The sequence below is a fragment of the Myotis daubentonii genome, chromosome 8, assembly GCF_963259705.1.
Source record: "Myotis daubentonii chromosome 8, mMyoDau2.1, whole genome shotgun sequence".
NCBI classification, from domain to species: Eukaryota; Metazoa; Chordata; class Mammalia; order Chiroptera; family Vespertilionidae; genus Myotis; species Myotis daubentonii.
In genome coordinates this window covers 46,580,879-46,598,618 of record NC_081847.1, presented here as the reverse complement: position 1 = coordinate 46,598,618, position 17,740 = coordinate 46,580,879, and the positions used below count along the sequence as shown (strand labels likewise).

The window sequence follows — 17,740 nt, the reverse complement described above, 5'->3', positions numbered from 1 at the left end:
AGTGTTATGACAGGAAGGGAAACCGGGAAACCAATGAAAGCATGGATGAAGGCATAATTCATTGGAAGTGGGTCTCACCAATGAGCAAGGATTTTATCTGGAACTTGGAAAATAAAGACGAGAAGCATGCCAGGGAGAATAGCATGAGTAAAAACTTGTGGGAATTTATGTACATGATGTGTTCTGGAAATAGCTAGAAAATACTTAGTAAGGCAATGGCAAAGGGTGGTGGCACTTCAGGTTCTGTTGCCTGGATGAATGAGGATGTCATTACCAGAGACAGAAAATTCTGGAGTAGGACTATGAATGACAGAGGGAGAAGAAATAATAAGCTCTGATTTGGATATATTGAGTTTGAGATGCCCATATGACATCCAGTTGGAAAAGTAGCTGGAAATTCAGGTCCATATATAAAGGTGGTTGGTGACAGAGATACTAATTTGGGTGCCTTTTACCACAGGTTATAATTAAAACCATGAATGAGATTCTCAATCACAGAGTCCAGAGTAAGAAGAATTCATTGGGAAGACTCCTTGGGAAATTACTACATTTAAAGACATAACAAGGGTATGAAGAGGCAGAAGCAAAGATGAGAGAAGTTTAGGGAAATTGGAATGAAGATCTGCAGGCCTCTAAAGTTCTTAATCTTCTCACTACACTAAACTGTCTTGTATTCATTGACATAAAATTTTTTTCACCTTTCTCCCCTGAAGTTTCTCTTTGCACAATTGAGATGGAGAATTAATTGTTATAATACATTCATGGCTACTTCTTGACCTTCTCCTGTGAAAAGCAATGAATTTCATACTATATCACTTCTGCCTTTTATTCAGGAGCACTATTGGGGGGTAGTAATTATTAAAATCCATCAATAAAATAGCAATAAGACATAAGTCAAGAGAAATTTCCTTCACATCCTAAAATATATTCAAATATTCCCTGAAAGCTAAAGTCACTTGTGTTTTATTTGTGTGTTTGGTGTTTTATTTGTTCTGAACTGCAGAAACTGATATTTTGTTATGAACTGTATTTACCATATCTAATCCTTCTAATCTAAGTTATCTATTTGAATAAAATCCTGTAGTAGCGAGTTCCATGACTTAATTGCATGTTGTGTCATGGTTAATTCATTGTAAATGCTTTGAATGTTAGGTCTATTTTTACTTCTTGAGGTATTCTTTGTTGTTTCACTATGAGCAGAGCACAAAAGAATTCAATTAGTCTACATCTCTTATTTACATGTAAATATTTACCCTCTCTTCTCTTTCTACCTTCTCCACTTTCTTCTTCTCTTTTATGTTTGAAATGAATAAACTTAGCTTTCAGTTGGCTATAGATACTATTATACAGTATTTCCCTTGGACATTTAAATGAACGCAATCTTTGGAACTTTCCAAGATCTCTTCCCATCAGAATTTGAAATACTGGAGGCCTGAGTGGTTTCACTTCTTTGTGCCATGTCATTTTAACACAATATCATGATCACAACAGAATAATGAATGGCAAATTCCCAAAAGATTTAGTCATCACTATTGCCTATATGTGAACTTTTTTTATTTGAACTCTTTCAGTTTTATGATATTTATGAACACACAGGCAGGAGGTTTTCTAAAAGAAATCCAATTCTAATTTCTTAAGCAAATTAGAGTTCCTTTCCCACCACAGAATTTCTACTTCCCAAATAAATGCCATAATTGGTCCCATTTGACTTCCTGGACTATTTTTTTTTTTACCTCATCTTGAATATCATTATCTTTCATGAAAAGCAAATATTTTGAATCTCCAAATTTATTGAGTTTTACCCTTGAACAGTTCCAGTGGCAAAGTTAAATGTAAACAATGTATTTATTTTTCCCATAAGCTTTTACTTTTTTATCCTTTAAAATCATTGCTCTGGTTCTCAATGACTGCTTTAAAACTATATTCTATCTATATTCTTCTACTTGCAGTGTTATTTTTAAATCTCAACATAATTGTTAATTAATTCTAGAAATTCAGTGACCTGGGACATAAACATAAATTCACTTTTTCTTTATAAATGGATAGGCATATAATCAGTGAAAGGAAATTTAGAGATCATTTAAGTCTAAATGTCCCATTTTATAATACGAAAAAACTAGGACTCAGAAAGCTTGTGCTTTTCCAAATAGGAAGTTGGAACTGCTTTATATGATTATCTCAACATAGGATGAAAAAGCTACCGACACAATCCTATACCCATTCATAATAAGAAAATTTTAAAAACACTTAAGAAAAAAAAAACGATGCCTACTATCTCTGCTACTACTGAGCATCACACGGACTAAATTAGCAAGTCAATCAAAGAATAAGAGTGGGCCAAAAAATAAGTCAAATATTTATAGATGTTGTAAGAGTATACGTGGGAAACCATACATAATTAATTATAAGAATGGCTTAGTAGTTGAACATTTTGACCTATGAACCAGGAGGTCAAGGTTCAATTTCCGTTCAGGGCACATGTCTGGGTTGCGGGCTTCATCCCCAGTGTGGGGCATGCAGGAGGCAACCCATCAATGATTCTCTCTCATCATTGATGTTTCTATATCTCTCTCCCTCTCCCTTCTTCTCTAAAATCAATAAAAAAAATATATTTTTAAAAAGCAAGTCAAATAATAAAAGAATATAGTGAAGTAACAGGTATAAAGTTAATCTACAAAAATCAGTAGAAAGTCCAGAGTTATAGTCAAATACCTATGGAAAGTTAGAATGTGATAAAGGCAACCTCTCAAATCAATAGGATAAAAAAGGATATTTAAATAAACAACTCTGAAAAAGATAAAATTATATCTACATCTCATCCCATACATAGTAATAAACTCCAAATGAACTAGGGATCAAATAAAACCTTAGATGTTCTAGAATAAATATATATAAGTCAATTCCTCTTTAACTGTTGTGGAAAAGGCTTTCTAACTATGACTTAAAATCCAGAAAAAGAAAAGACAAGACTGATAAATTTGACTACAAAATAAAAATTAAAACTTGTGTATGTCAGAAAATACCAAAACCAAGCCAAACTGGGGAAAATACTAGTATTCATAACACATACCACAAAGTTTTATGTCTCTAATATGTATAAAAACTCTTAAGCATGAGGAGCACAGCGTACCAAAAAGTTAATAGAAAAAAATGTAAAAAAAGACATGAACAGGCAGCTCACAGAATAATTGTTTAGTTTTAAATAAACTGTATTTCTTAGAGCAGTTTTAGGTTCACAGCAAAATTGAGCAGGAAGTAAAGCGATTTCCCCAATACTCCCTGCTCCTTACACGCATTAGCCTTCACATAATCAATGTCCCCCACCAGAGTGATACATTTGTTACAACTAATGAACCTCCACTGACGCATCATTATCACCCACAATCCAGAGTTTCCATTAGGATTCACTCTTGGTGTTGTACATTCTAGGGGTTTGGACAAACAGGTGACATGTATCCACCAATATAGTATCATACAGAATGGTTTCACTGACCTGAATGTCCTCTGTGCTCCACCTAGTCACTCTTCTCCCGCCTCACTCCTATTTTATATTTCTTTGTACTTAAAAATATATTATTTCTTCTTCTGCTCTTATGTTTAGAACTTCTCTGAGATTCAGTACCTGATTACCCACGTCTTCTACTAGTTTGGTTTGTTTCATTTTTGTTTCCTTGTACAATTTTTTGCTATGAAGTGAAAATCTATATATCTAATTATAACAATAATTAACTATTCTACTGTTATTTCTTTAAACTCTTTCCCCCAAATGTGTATGATTCCCATTCATCACAAGTTCAATTTTAACCATGTAAATTTCTGAGCTATATTCTGTTCCATCAATCCGTCCACTTTTTTATTAATTAAAACTGTTTAATAATACTATATTTCAGCATTTGATAGAACAAGGCCCTCAAACTTGCTTCTGAGCAGACTGTTGAACCTCAGAGGGAAGGCAGGGGAAGGTGAGTGGGAAGAGATTAACCAATGAACTTCTATGCATATATGCATAACCCGTGGACACAGACAATCTGAGGGCCAGGGGGTAGGGACAGGAGTGGAAGAGGTTAATGGAGGGAAAAGGAGGGCCAATGTAATGCTTTCAACAATAAAGATTTTTTTATTTAAATAGGGTCCCATTGCTTCTTGTTTTCAAAACATTCTTGATTATTTTGATTTATTTAATTTTCCACAGGAATTTTAGGCTTATTCTTCAAGAAAAAGATCCCAGTACAGAGTGACATTAATTGCTGTGATTTTAAAAGCATACTGGGTCACATGTCACTTTAAGGAGAATAGCCTCGGTGCTCTAGTACAGCACCTCTTGGAAGCAATACTAGGATCTGGTTCCTCAGGACAACGCAATCAGTGGCCTGGGAGGAGCAGGAGACTGTACAGGAGATGTAGACACCAAACAGGGACAGCCAAACTCAAATAAGCACAGACCTGACTTCAAGAAAGGGCCAAACCCTTTGATCACTCAATATTTACTTGAATATGAATCAGGGAGAAGACAAATTTGGCTTTCAAACCTCAAAGATACAAGACTTGCAACATACAAGCTAAAAAAGAACAGAGACGTCGCTGCTTCTCAGATTAGGTAACCAAGGCTGTAAGTAATTGAGAAAAATTCACCTAAGCCTATCCAGTCAGCCAGGCCTCACAGAGTTTGAGTCTTGGGAGAAACCCTCTTTTACACTGAAAGCTGCCTAAGTTTTGCTGTAGGACCTGCCTTCAGTTTGGCTCTGAGCATATAAATGGCATGCAGAGTTTCTGTTTTCATAACTTAGGAAGTACTACTCAGTTGTAATTGTATTATAATGCAATTCTCTACAGTGACCCATTTAGAAACACAGGTCAAACTTGTTCTCTTCTGGCTTCCATGGCCTGGAATATGCTCTCAAGTCATGGAATTTCCAAAGCATGGCATGATGAGATGTTAGGATTTAAGGCATCAAAAATTAGTCTTTAATTTAGTATGTTAGTGAGTATATATTCAAAGGATATAATCTTTAACAAAGAAAAATAGCTACAGTAATTTTTGCCTACAGTCAGTAATCTCTACCCCACTCAACAAAACTCGCCGTTCACCTAAGTTATTGTTTGTTAGCCCCTAGTCTTCCCTGACTTTCTGTTTTTTAAAATATTCTTCATAAATGCTTTATATTCCCAAAACACCTTAACATCAGCTACTTATATTTTGACTAGCAATCATTCTTTAGGTCAAGCATTGGATGAATTTAGCTTCTGACTGTGACTGCACCAGGATTATTTTAAAACTAGAGGCCCAGTGCACGAAATTCATGCTGGGTAGGGTCCTCAGCAGCTGCCAGCTGGCAGCCTGGCCTCCCTTCGCACTCACCTGCCATATTCCATGTTGCCCCCGGTGGTCAGCGCACATCTAACTCCCAGTAGGTCGAACTCCCGCCCATGGGGACAATTTACATATTAGCCTTTTATTATATCCTATCTAATAAAGAGGGAATATGCTAATTGACCCTCACACCATCACAAAGAAGGTGGCGCCCACAGCCAATAAGGAGGGAATATGCTAATTGACTGTCACACCCTCAAAAATGGCAGATCCCACAGCCAGTTCCCTCAGCCCCACCAGGGCGCCTGCCTCCAGAGTCCCCCAGTCCCCTCTGACCCCCAGCCACCCAGGGCCAGCCTGAGGTTCAGGCAAGCCTCGGATGGCGGCTGCCCAGCAACCCAGGGCCACCCGAGGCTTAGGTAACCAGGGCTAGCCAGGCTTGCGCTGCCGGCAGTGGCAGCAGCAGAGGTGTGATGGGGCATCGCCTTCCCCTGATCGCTGGGTCGCCTCCTGCCCCTGAGGGCTCCTGGACTGTGAGAGGGGGCAGGCCGGACTGAGGACCTCCCCTCCAGTGCATGAATTTTCATGCTCTGGGCCTCCAGTAGGATAATAAAAGCTTATTTTAGACACCTTCACAAATTTAAAATGGATTCTTTTCCAATTTTTTAAATATTAAAAGTTAGACCAGTGCAACCATAGCATCATTTTAGGTTGAAAAATGTTTAAATTTTTAAGTAGTAACAACAGAAACCCTATAGAACAGTTTATTCTAGTGAGGAAATTTCTTTCTGAGAGATGTCTCAATTTTTTCTACTTGTTAGAATACTATTTGCATTTGTTTAAAAATGAATTAGTAGCAGGAAATTTTGAAGCACAAAGCTGAATGAAGGTGACAAATTTTCAACAACTCTGTGAAGAATCTCAGAAAAAAATTATGTCAACACTTTGAGAATGAAAAGTAGAAGTTTATGCGTTATTGGTTAGGTTGCTCAGTCTCTTTCTAAAGCAGGATTTTCATCCATAATTCCACTCCTTTTCGCAAACAATTATAAAGTGAGTCTGTGACTAACCACAATTCACCCAAACCCCAAGGTGATGGAATAATTTTAACACTAGACCACAATTTCTGGATCCTCCCTGCTCCATTGTTTTTCTGATGCTATCTTAAAATAAGGATATGACCTAACCTCCAACAAATCTCATCAACCTGTTCATTCACAAGATGTGAATTTGCTTATGTTATAGGTAAAAGTGTAATTCAATGTTTAATTAAAAATACCCTCTTGTTGTATTTATATAACTCTTGCTTTGACCAAATACATGATAATTGAGAAATAAATATCAATCTAGAATGTGTTATGCTGAATGTAGTGAAATATGTCATCACATGAAATAACTCTTCTTTTGTATATGAAAAGGCAAAGATTAATAAAACCCATATTTGCCATGCCTATTTAAAAAGTCTCAGTGATCATAGCACTTAGTTGTAAAGAGGGAAAAATGCTCAAAACCACAGACCAGGTTAGGTGTATCAACAAAACTCTGGCATTCTGACACTTAGTTTCCTGCACTTGCCAATGTCCACAGATATTTTCCTCTGAGATGGATAAAAGTCAGACAGAGCTTATACCATGTCCTCTTAGCCTCCTTGCTGGCTTTTCCTGTTCCCTTTATGCTCTAAATATTGGTCCCTTTACTCTCCTCACTCTTACTCTATGAGTTCTCACTCTTCCCATCACTTCCAAGACCACCCACCCCTAAGGACTCCCAAATTTGTATCTCCAAATCTAATATTTCCTTTAATTCTATATTCCAACACTTACTTGATATTTCAAGAACATCTTCAACTTCTCGCCTTCACATTTGCCCTCATGATCTTTCCCTAAACCTGCTCTTTCTCTCCAGACTTCCCCATATCACTAAATGGAACTTCCATCAACCCAATTGTCCAAGTATACATTTTTTTAAATATGTTTTTGTATTGATTTCAGAGAGAGGAAGGGAGAAGAAGAGAGAGATAGAAACATCAATGATGAGAGAGAATCATTGATTGGCCTCCTGCACACACACACACACACACACTGGGGACCGAGCCCGCAACTCCAGGCATGAGCCTTGACCAGGAATTGTACCGTGACCTTCTAGTTCATGGGTCATGCACTGAACCACACTGCCTAGGCTGTTCAAATATGAAATTTGAGAGTGGTCTTTGACTTCTCCATTTCCCCCAAATTTATGCAATCCATTGCCAAATGCTACTGATTCCTCCTCCAAACCACATCTCAGAACTGTCCATTTGTCAACTCTCAACTGTTGCAACGGTTTCCTCCCTCCTAACTCCTATAATGTGTTGAATTATATTCCCCCCAAAATATGTATTTTACCCTTACTCCCTAGTACACATGAATATGACCTTACTTGTATATACTTATCTATTGAATGGTTGTCTGTTCTTTACACTCTAGGTTTCATGAAGACAATGTCTGTATCTTTTTATGCCACTAAGGTAGCCTCTATCTAGTAGTTCTAGTATTGAAAATAGTTCTTCAATAAATGAAATTAAAGAGATGAAAGGGGACAAAAGGACCTCCTTTTGTTGGTGAGTATTCTGAGAAATGGCATGTCCCATGTTGAGTTAGCTGAATTCCATCAACTTTGTGTTAAAGTTAAGTTTATAAAATGTTGATACAATAAATTATATTCCATAGATATATATTAATCCAATTAAATCAATATGATATTTGAAATTAAAATATCATTATAAGAAAGAAAAAAACCTCCTCTTTGATATTTGATCTACTGGAGAACAAGGTGGATTTTTGCTTGCATGTGCTTACTACCAGGTGCACTGGCTGAGACAGCCACAATACGCAGTTCAAAGCCATGCCAAGGAAAACCATGCAAATCAGATCCTTGGCACATGAATGGCCTGAAGCTGAGATCCTTAGCATATATGATTTCTTCTTAAGGAGGAAGCCAACATGTCTCCTAGACCTGATATATACGCACTGATGTACATAACATTCTATAAGTCAGACTCAATAATAGAGGCATATTTTGGGCAGATAAGATCTGAATCAGGATACAAAAACTATGTCACCAGAGAGAAGAGGAAAACATCACAATCTTATTTCAGAGGGAAATTCCATGGACATTTTGGCATTGTGAACAAAGCCAAAGAAGAGTGTTGACTATAATAAAACTTATTTTAAGAAAGTTGTCCATTCAGATCCATCTTTTCTCCACTCATCAATTCAACATTCATCCATTCACTGATTCAACAGACTCTTACCAAGGGTCGATGAAGTACTCGGTCCTGTGCCAGACTGGAGGAATACTACATTAAGGAAGATGCAGTTACTTCATTCAATGGGCCCCTAGTTTGAGCTAGGGGACAGTTTATGAGCAATTACAAGGCAGCATGAAATGTGCCACAGGGGTGATGTGATGTCTGAACAACCAAGAAATAGAGTTCATTGATCACTGAACAGAGGGAGCAGAGAAATTTAGAACCATCAGATAAGTTGGTATTGGCCAGAGAGAGCCACACAGCAAGCTTTCAGGGGCCACAGAGAACATGGTGGTCCTTCAAGTGACCAACAGAGCTGGTGGTCAAAGGCAGGAAAAAGAGAAATCAAAAGGTCAGAAGGGGAAAAAAATAAGAAAAGAGAAAAGCTAGGTAATGAAATAAGAAGGGAATCAAGATTTGAAAATAATCAATTGTGGAAGAAAAAAATGAGTATTTCCAGAGAGCCTAATCACTCTCATTTTATTAGAATCAGAATCTAAATTTTCATATTGCAGGTGACTAACTGAATTTCCAGAATCTAAATTTTCATGTTGCAGGTGACTAACTATATTTCCTAGATAAGCAAGATCACTAACTCTTCTTTAATATAATTTAGTACATCTTGAATTTTATTTATTTTACTTTTTTATTAAATTTACTGGGATGACATTGTTGGGTAGAAACTTTCAAAATGGTGATGCATACTAATGTGGGAAGAGGTAGAGAATTTGACAAAAAGAAGGCTTGTAATTCACTAGGCACAGCTACAAAGAAATAAGGGTCCTTGTAAGTTTTTCCTCTCTCTCTCTCTCTCTCTCTCTCTCTCTCTCTCTCTCTCACACACACACACACACACACACACACACACACACACACACACACACACACATTCCCCTTGGACTCTGCCAGCGAAATCTAGAATGTAGGACAGGAAAATACAGTGCCAGGCCTAACTGCCCTAAATAATCAATGCCTTCTAATCTCACAGAATGTCCTTCCCAGGTCCTCAAGAAATGTCCAGGGTGGAGGCAGGAACCTCTCATTATCCTCCACCCTGACTCCAAATGGGACAGAGAGGAAACCAGGCCCCACTACATCATGGAAGAATGAATGGCGGTGTGGCTCAGAATACCCTTAACAGACCAGCAGATGAGCTTAGTTATGGCTCAGTGATGTCACTGGATTCCTCCATGGGTTCTGCAGGTGAATCTTGGGACAAACTACTCATGATATGCTACACACACACACACACACACACACACACACACACACACACACACAATGCATTCCTGCCCTGGCTGGGTGGCTCAGTTAGTTGGAGCATCTGCCTGTGCACCAAAACGTTGTGGGTTCGATCCCCAGTCATGTCACCTATGGGACAGACAACCAATCAATGTCTCTCTCTCTCTCTCTCTCTCTCTCTCTCTCTCTCTCTCTCTCTCTCTCCTTCCTTTCTCTCTAAAAATTAATTTTAACAAATATGCATTCCTGACCAGCTTGCTGAAACATCCCACACACCCACAGCATAATGGTTTTATGGGGCCTACTACACAGTGGAGTTCATACTTGAGACTGAAGCAGGTACCAACGTGCATGAGAAAATATCTCTGTCTGTACTTTACATCCCTTATGGTGCACTCCCATTGCATAACATCCCTAGGTACTGATGTTTAAAAAAAAAAGTTGCCGAAACCGGTTTGACTCAGTGGATAGAGCGTCGGCCTGTGGACTGACAGGTTCCGGGTTCAATTCCAGTCAAGGGCATGTACCTGGGTTGCGGGCACATCCCCAGTAGGAGGTGTGCAGAAGGCGGCTGATCGATGTTTCTCTCTCATCGATGTTTCTAACTCTCTATCTCTCTCCCTTCCTCTCTGTAAAAAATCAATAAAATATATTTTTTTTAAAAAAGCATCCCTCTGCTTTTCAATTCAAAGGTTCATGTGTAAATCGCTAGCATTTATCTCACTAAATACTGTTACTATTTGTGTCCACCTTGAGTGATAGGTAATAACATATTGGTAAGGCATTATAATGACCTTATAGAGAGAAATTGATGCTTTTTTATTTGTGAAGTGATGCAGTTCTTTCCAATAGTCAAATAAGGATTGTAAAAGTTTTTCAAAATGCAGATCTATTGAGCATTGTTTGCCTCTTACTCACCTTTCAAAGTGATGTTATTGCAAGTGAGTTTTTCTTAGCTCACCTGCAAACTCCAGTGTCTGCCATTAAAACAGGCTAATTATATACCAAAGGGACCAGTAGAAAGAATCTAGGATCATTCTCATTTTATCCTTAATTTTCATCCCTATCCATGCCTCCTACAATCCAAAAATTTCTCATCACTTCTCATAGGAAAGGAAAATTTGAAAACAAGTGAAAAAATGAGAAGAAAAGATGCAGTAAAAAAAAGAGGGGGGCGTTCATTATTTCAGAAGAAGTAGGGAAAAACGGAAAGTTTCTAACTATGGCCTGAAACAGCACCTTCAATCCAACACCTTAGTTTAAACACCAAGGGCACTCAGAAATTAAGACATTTTCCCCACACCATCCCCAGGAATCCATGACCTAAAAGTACATTAGAACAGTGGACTACTGTCACTACAATGTGATGACTGTGATGGCTGAAGATGCTCAGAAAGTACTTTAGGAAAGTGGAGGGGTTACAGAAAGCTTTTGAGTGGAGATGATGCTCAAACTCCTCTGGCAGAAAGAAGGGCACAATTCAGGGAAGTGGACTGGGCTGGAGGGAGGCTCAGGAGTAGAGATTCACAGGACTGCCATTGTCCTCACTCTGTCTCTCTCTTAAAAAATATATTTTTACTGATTTCAGACAGGAAGGGAGAGGGAAAGAGAAATAGAAACATCTATGATGAGAGACAATTATTGATCGGCAGCCTCCTGCATGTCCCCTACTGGGGATGGAGCCCTCAACCCAGGCATGTTCCCTTGACTGGAATTGAACCCGACACCCTTCAGTCCGCAGACTGACATTCTGTGCACCAACCAGCTAGGGCACTGGTTTCTCTCTGACTGCCCAACGACCAGGATTAACCCTGGCAACTGTCTTTTCTCCTCAGAGAATCATCTAAGACCACAGGCTGGTGCCTGCAAGATGTCATTTGTGAAGCTGTTATCTCTTTACTGGTTTTCTCGTCAGCATCACCTGTGGCAACACAACCAAGTTCAGACAGGAACACAATCTGATCAGTTCTCACAGAATAAATGAGCAAATCCTTGTTTGCTAGGCAGCAAACCCAGACACTCGGTCTTCACTCATTAATCATGAATAAAACAGCACACTTCCCTGCGGTGAAACTTCATTTTTCATTCCACCCTACGCACATCTCTAACGCACATTTCAGACAAATGGGAGACTTTACACCTTTTTCTAAGAAAACCTTTCAGAATCGTTTTACATAATCCCTTCAGACGAATCAATGTGATTTTTCTTATCAGAATAAATAGAACCTTCTCTACTCATGTGTTAGCATTGGACAGCCTGGATCAAAATCTTCCAGATAAAACTGTGATTAAACACAAGGTCTCCTGTTGTTACCATTTTTCTCCTAATCACCACAGATATTAGGGCCCCACAAATAGAAATAGTTCTCCTCCCTCTCCTCTGTGTCACACCTTATGAGAGGGTCTCATTAGAAGCCCACTCTCCAGTTCACTGTTATTAGTACAAAAACACAAGCAGAGATATCCAGGCTATAAATTATTGTAGAAAAATACAGTTACAGCAAAGAGATTTCCCAAAGCTCAGCTATACACTGCTTTGCATTTTTTAGAGAACCTTTGATTCTGAATACGCTTACCAAGTACTCAAAATTGCCTAATATTACTAAAAACAATGACAACAAACTCAGGCCTCTCACCATTGCTACTAAAGTTGCCAAATATCATTGATAATAATGGAAATATAATCAATAGGGAGTATCTCCTGCCAGCAGACTTTTGGGGGAACTATTATAATCATTACATTGTTGTCTCTAGCTTTTGTTCTTGGCTTGGGAATTGACATGTAACTTGTCACTAGGGTTCTAGATCATTTGCTGTAAAAAATAGAAAATATTAGCTTGTAAATATTCATTCATTTCATTCATTCACACATGTTTATTCAGCACTGCTGTGACTCCCTGGGATAGAAATCCCAGACATAAGCATTACATATATTCAGTGCAAGTTATCTTTTATAAGAATCAAGATTTGTTCAGCAGTCAGTAGGCATATTTCACATAAGGTAAAGAATAATACTGGTTTCCCTATATCCAACATGTTGGTCAACATTATAAATGCTGCCCTCCTGTGATCTCAAAGATCACTCTACAACAACTGTGTAGAGAACAGATATTGGATAGGGAAGCTTATGATACCTTCAAGGAAGTGCAGAAAGCTATGGTTTTACCAAGCAAGGGGATGTCTTACTGTCAAGATCCTGCCTTTCCTCACCCAAGAGCTAGAAAGAGGTGCAGAGGCTGAAGGAAAGGTGGGAGTCGTAGCCATCCAGTTAGAGGAAAAGCTATAATTGAAGGCAGATGAATGCTCCCACAGAGAGCTCCAGGGACTGTCCATTAATTTTAGGGAGCCTGATAATACTTAGAAGCCTAGAATGCATAAGAATTACCCAGCATGTGTAAGAATGCCACTTACCTCCTCCCACAGCACTTCAGAGGCCTTCACTGCTGGCTCCAGTTCCTCCTGCCTCCTCTCTCCTAAGACTCCTCACCCCTCCCATCTCACCTCTGCCAAGGTTCATGGAAAATGTCCCAGATGTCCCATTGGCTCAACCCCAAGGGAGAGGTTGGTAACAGCAGCAGCAGCTGCAGCAGTGACAATAATTTGTGAGAAGTCCCTCCCCTCTCCCAGACTGTTCTCAGAGGAAAATCAGAGAAGAAATATCAGATGGGCTTCCTTGTCCAGCTCAGGGAGGCTCATGGCATCTCCCTACTCAGCTGGAAACAGAGAGCAGGGCCATGGTGCATGTTATTCATCCAACTACTCATTCATGAAGAGGCAAACCCAAAATTCAACAGACTCTCCTTTCACATTCTTATCTACACTGTATGTACCTGGACGTAGGGAAAATTATAGGTTAAGAGTCAGGAATCAGAGCTAGCAGCATAGAACATAGGGAAAAGGTAAACATGAGAGTGAGCCAGAGTCAAGATGAGCCAAGCAACAGGTAAAGAACTTAGCCAATCCTGTCCTCCACCCAGGACAGAGGTCCAATGCCTCGGTTTTATCCACTCCCAGGACAGTCATTATCTAGGGTTCAAATGGTGTCCCTGAAAGATGAAGTGACTCAAGTCCAGATCTCATGATAAGCTTGCAACATAGGGATGGTTTTGTCAATAACACATGGCAATGCGCAACTCTGGGGAAAGGCTGACAGCCCACACATAGGCAGCAGAGACCATCTACTCTGAACCAAACATCAGGATGGGTCTTCCAGAAAGTGCACTTTTGCTGGCAGAACTCAGAAGGTGTGGTGTAGTGGGAAAACTCCAGCTTCTCATCTTGTACCTGGGTGACCTTCGGCAAGCTGTTCAGCCTCTCTACGTCTTGCTTTCCTGATTTGAAAAAATGGAGAGAATTTTAGTGAAGTTATGATTGAAAGGGTCATAGGTAACATGTATAAAGTACTTAGTGTATACAGTTGACCCTTGAATATTGAAGGGATTAGGGGAACTGAAGCAATGTACTCAAATATCCATATGTAAATTTGCCTCCCTGAAAACTTAACTACTAATAATTCACTTGCAAATATCCATCAATCACATGAGCAGTGACCTTGAGGCAGTAAGTGATGGAGTTCCTACACCAGTGATGGTGAACCTATGACACGCGTGTCAGAGGTGACATGCGAACTCATTTTTTTGGTTGAGTTTTCTTTGTTAAATGGCATTTAAATATATAAATAAATATCAAAAATAGAAATCTTTGTTTTACTATGGTTGCAAATATCAAAACATTTCTATATGTGACAGGGCACCAGAGTTAAGCTAGGGTTTTTCAAAATGCTGACACGCCTAGCTCAAAAGGTTCACCATCACTGTCCTACACTCTACACCTAGACATGAAAAAAGAGGACAAAAGTAGAGGGAAAATGATGAGGCAGCAAGACCAACCCAGAGTGGCTTTCTATTATTCTCCTCTGTCGCTGCAGATTGGTGGCAGCATGTGATCTAGAAATTCATTTAAATATAAGAGCAGGAAGCCCCTAAAGGGGGGATTTCCTGAGATGGCAAGCCATCTCTTTGGAGTCAGTAGTTGCCTGACAACAAAGATCAGCTTTAGTAGACACTGTTGAAAACAAAAGGTACTAGAAGTTATACCAAGATATACATCATTGGCAACGTTTTAGAAGAGTGAATTCCCAAAGTGGCTTTGTCAAAAATGGATTGGATGCCTGGCCACAGAGCATCCTGAACCAACCTCAAGGCTTTGGAAAACAACCAACACATCAAGACGAACGCAAACAAACATCAAAACAGACGTGACTGCAGAGAAATGAGTTCTCCCCACCAGACCTGTCCATGACTCTGAATCTCATCTTCTGCCCTGACATTTGCACTGCTAACTTAGCAAATAGAAATATCAACAGTATCTATAAAGAGATCAAAAAACCAAAGCATGTGCAAGACCTCTTAATAGAAGATTGAAGAATATAATTGAGAGAAGTAAAATAAAACTTAAATAGCAGGATATATCATGTCTATATGTTGAAAAACTAAATATTGTAAATATGTCAAGTCCCTCAAATTTTTCCATAGATTTGTTTTTGTTATTCTAAACAAAGTTCTTTCATTTGTATGTATTTGTAAAATGACAGGCTGATTCTAAGATTTACATTAAAGTAAAGGGACAATCTTGAAGTATAAAAACAAAATTGCAACCTCACATTAGCAGGTGACAAATTCTAATAAATAATTTATTTAATAAATAAAGCTATAGTAATTAAGAGAATGATAGGAGTGCAAGGATAGACAAACAGATAAACCAATTTGATCTTCACTTAAAACAAAAATACCATTAAGTAGAAGAGGAGGAGGAGAAAGGTGTCTTTTTAACAAATGCCTCTGGACCAACTGAATATCCACACTTTTCTTTAAAAATAAAGTTTAAACCATACTTCACAGCATGTGCAAAAATAAATTCTAGACGAATTGCAGGTCTTATGGAAAACTAGCACCAAAATTTCTAGAAGATAGAATATCTTTGTTAACTTGGTGTAGACAAAAGTTTCTTGAACAGGTCACAGAAAGCATGGGTTAAAAAGATCAGTAAATTGCCTTCATTAAAATTAAGAACTTCTGGTCATCAAAGAGACACCTTCAAGAGAGAGAAAAGGCAAGCCACCAAATGGTAGAAAATATTTGCAATAAATATTTGTGACAAAGATCTGTCGTCCTGAATGAATAAAGTAGTCCTACAAATCTGTAATGAAAGGAAAGACAACCCAATAGAAATATGTGCAAAAGATTTGAACAGGAAATTCTCATGCATTGCTGGTGGAAGTTTACATTGGAAAACCCACTTTGGGATAACAGTCTTTGGCCGTGTCTGCTAAAACTGATCTTAAGCCTGTGTGGTGAAGCTGTTGTAGTCCTCTAAACACATACTCCACCAAAATGTGTACCAAATTAACCACAGATTCTGCTCCTCTCATGGTTCCCACTGCATATTTAGTGCCACATTCTGCAAATTCAAAGAGCCTAGCCTCTTTCAAATTCAGGTCTATGCAAGTTAAAGTTTGACATTCAAGGCTATTGTCTAGAAAATCTATTGAGAAATCTGAGCAATGTCTTTGTCCTACTTATATAGTCTTTTCTCATGAAGGTGGGTGCATAGAAAGTCTAGAAAGTGGATGTGAGGAATCAAGGGGGAAAGTAACCCTGCAACTATTATCTTAAATGATCATCTGATACATTTAAATTTTTAAAGTAAACAAACTGGAAAAAATATATTATAATAAATTATTTATATAAATCCTTCTGCATCCTGTAAATGAATACTGTGCTGCTCTTAAGAATGATTTTGTAGCCCTAGCTGGTTTGGCTCAGTGGAGAGAGCGTCGGCCAATGGACTGAAGGGTCCCAGGTTCGATTCAGGTCAAGGGCACATGCCTGGGTTGTGGGATTGATCCCCAGAAGGGGGTGTGCAGGAGGCAGCCAATCAATGATTCTCTCTCATCATTGATGTTTCCCCCTCTCTCTCTCTCCCTCTCCCTTCCTCTCTGAAATCAATAAAAATACATTTTTAAAAAAGTTTAAAATAAACAGAATGATTCTGTAGAGAATGTTAATAGACACAGAAATATTTCCAAAATATATTAAGTACAAAAAAATGAAGTGTAACATGGTATATGCAATATGATCTTTTTCAAAATATATATACAATTGTTACGACCGAAAGACCGGAACGACCCAATCAACCAGTTGACCAGTTGCTATGATATGCACTGACCACCAGGGGACAGATGCTCAATGCAGGAGTGCCCCCTGGTGGTCAGTGCGCTCCCATAGCCAACCTCCCACAGCCCTTCCCCTCCAGCTGGCCAACCTCCCATGGCACGCCCCCTGCCCCCAGGCCAGCCAGCCCTAATTGCCCTGCTAGGAACCTCCCGTGGCCCCTACACCCCCCCACTCCCAGCCAGCCGGCCCCAATCTGGACTGGGTGAGATGCCCCAATCAGCCCCGATTGCCAGCCAGGCTCAGGGACCCCACCTGTGCACAAATTTGTGCACTGGGCCTCTAAAATATATCCTATCTAATAAAAGAGAAACATGGTAATTAGCCATACCTCCGCTACCCTTCCCATTGGCTAATCAGGGCGATATGCAAATTAACTGCCAGCCAAGATGGCAGCCAGCAGCCAGGCAGCTTAAAGCGAACATGAGGCTTGCTTCAGTGACGGAGGACTCCAACGTTTCCCTCCTGCCTTGCCAGCCTCTGAGCCTGCAGTTTCAAACATTGTTACAAATATAGAAGCTAAACAAAACCCCAGAAACCTGCTTTCAGCCAGCCGGGATCTCAGAGCTGGAGTTGAAACAGTGTTTCGATTATAGAACCCAAACAAACCAGATACCTGCTTTCAGCAGTGGAGGCCTAAGAGCTGGAGCCAAGCCTCAGAGCTAA

The 17,740-nt window shown here is 39.2% G+C and overlaps 1 protein-coding gene across 1 annotated transcript in view; it reads right to left on the bottom strand.

Annotated features, from left to right (window-relative positions):
• Positions 1 to 13,784, bottom strand: part of SERPINB7 (serpin family B member 7) — a 43,581-nt gene extending 29,797 nt beyond the window's left edge. The window contains exon 1 of the mRNA XM_059706309.1: positions 13,254 to 13,784. The gene's annotated coding sequence lies outside the window, so the exon portion shown is untranslated. The remainder of the gene's footprint in view (positions 1 to 13,253) is intronic.
• Positions 13,785 to 17,740: the final 3,956 nt, after the last annotated feature.